The following is a 2814-nucleotide window of genomic DNA, read 5'->3' as shown; positions in this document are numbered from 1 at the left end:
AGGGATCTTCATATATATGCACTAATTGTTGAGATCTTATACCTTAGGGGGCATTCACTCAGTCCCTTAAGGCAATGTCCGGAGTTACTAGCTTTGATGTAAACTGAAGTATGAAAAGAACCTTCTCCCTATTTCACTAGGATATTAAGGAAAGGGAGAGATCCATTTTCACTGTTTTCGATGGTAAAGTTGAGACCTGAGGCTTCTATGAGTCGCTGTTGTAGGGCTACGATTTGCTCGTTATTTTCCGCTTTTACAAAAATATCTATATATCGGTTGTATATTTGTGGTTTCTGTACTTCACCGAAGACCTCTTCTTCTATACTACCCATGAAGAAGTTAGCAAAGAGAACTCCCAAAGGGGATCCCATTGCAACTCCATCTATCTGGCAAATAACGAGCAAATCGTAGCCCTACAACAGCAATTCATAGAAGTTGCACATATAAGCATATAAGAAAACAACAACAATAGAGAAGGGTTTATGTCTTTCTAAAGCAGCCAGTCTCTTAATAATTATCGCACTGGAAAAAGCCTGACACTCGAAGCTTGACGAGTTCCTCCCACTACAAATATAAATTTTGTGATCAAGATGTATTGTAGCGAGTCCTCCGAAGGTCATAGAGACCGAAACGTTAGGACAATAAATGTATTCTTAGCTCATCTTCGTTTACCCTTCCCCGCCTATCACTCTCTCATTTGTCTCAAATGAAAAAATAAAAAAAGAAAGAAGAAAAAAGAAAAAGAAAGAAGAAAAAAGAGAAAAGAAAAAAGAAAAAGAAAGAGAAAAAAGAAAGAAGAAAAGCAAAATATATATATGTATATGTATATATATATATATATAGATATATATATATATATATATATATATATATATATATATATATGTGGATGAAGGTGGAAAAAGAAGTCACGAGTCTAGTTCCGAGTTCCTGAATTTATTCCTGACCGGTTTCGCTCTATGCTTCTCTGAAGAAGCATAGAGCGAAACCGGTCAGGAATAAACTCAGGAACTCGAATACTAGGCCCGTGACTTCTTTTTCCACCTTCATCAACTTGTCACAATGTACCAACATATATATATATATATATATATATAAATATATATATATATATATATATATATATATATATATATATATATCTGTATATATAGGCAGTTGACATTAAAAAATCCGGCAACCTCGGGAATTGATGAGTGCCGGATTTTTAGAATTTCGGATTTTTGAAGGTTATATTGTATATATTTAACAGAAAATTACCACCTGTGCAATCCTTTATAGGGAAAGAAAAAATAAACACTAAGTTAAAAGCAAATGAACTTTTATTGTTAACATCTAAGTAAAATATAGTACAGGTACAAATACAAGTAGTTCTACAGAATTCTAATTCAATTTAAATTCACTAAATAAAACAGATCCTCAAAATTTGAATTAAAAATATCCTAAGAATTCAACTAAATAAACTACTACTGTGCTTCTTCAGAATCTTAATCGTTACTTGTACAGTACTGTACCTTCGAAAAGAAGCTAAATAGGAGATGGGCTGTCAGGATCATCTTCATCAACATTCTCAGCAACGGGAATAGGATCATCTTCTTCACCACTGAAAGTGACAACATCCTCAGCAAACGAAACAGCTTCACCTGTTGATGGTGGTGACAGCACATCTGGTTGTCTTGAAGTTGATGACAGTGGACACCGCTGTTGCTTTTTCCTGCTTCCTAGCTATATTCTTGAATATATTATGCAGTGTATGTTGCTTCCTAAACTTGGGTCTTTCTCTGATAAATTTATCGTGGAGCAAGTAAACATTCATGATTTCTTGTTCTCTTATAAAACTTCGTTGCTCTAGTTCAGCCAGCAGTTCAGTTGTCAACATAACCAACCTGTCAATTGAGATTCTTTCTCTCACATCTTCCTCATTCTCGTTATTGCTTTCATCTTTATCTCTACCTGTACCTGTACTTTTAACCATATCTACAATTTCAGAATCAGTGTAATGATGAACTGTAGGCACATTATCATCAACATCCATCCATTCCGTTAAAATATCTTCATTTATCCTTGATGAAAGCTCCTTCGCAAAAGGATTAGTTACATCTTTAACATAGCCAATAAGTTCATGTACAAGCTGTTTTTCTTCATCACTAACTAACTTTGCAAATTCATCCACATATGAACTACCGCATTTTTGCTGAACGATTTTCATCACACCGCACGAAACTGTAAGCCAAGTCGCGACTTGAAACGATACAGCCAACCTTCTGAATAGTACACGTGCTACAATCCCAGCTCGTCATGAAAGACTTTGACTTGTTCCTAAATCACCAGAAATTTCCACACCTTCACTTACACGAAGATTAAACCAGGTTATGAGAATTTGGTCCAGTTTCGAACATTTTCCCTTTGTTACCGACTTCTTTGCAAACATTTGTTTCTTTAATCCACTGCCAGAAAAAAACTTTAAAAAAATTTCTTTCTGTTTTTCAATGCCATACGCTGTGAAAGAGCCAAATCACAAATGGTTCGCACAGACACGCATTTACTAATTTCTTTTAGTATTTCCCTTTTCTCTGCGATAAAAAAAGACGCACGATGTTTATATTTTAGCCACATTTCTTATTTACTGAATCAATAATGGGAGCTATACAACAGCAAATAAATGCTAAAATGAGAAGAAATAAGCAGGACTACCTAATAGCATGGGCCCGTACATTGCTGTTGGCACAATCACCCCTTCATATAATCTCCTCTTAGCATCCATTCCCAGATGTCGATTTCTCATTACACTTTTTAATCCACCAAGGTATTTAC

Source organism: Oratosquilla oratoria, chromosome 10 (genome assembly GCF_046742065.1).
Source record: "Oratosquilla oratoria isolate Oo_2021 chromosome 10, ASM4674206v1, whole genome shotgun sequence".
Taxonomy (NCBI): domain Eukaryota; kingdom Metazoa; phylum Arthropoda; class Malacostraca; order Stomatopoda; family Squillidae; genus Oratosquilla; species Oratosquilla oratoria.
This window is presented reverse-complemented; position numbering follows the sequence as displayed.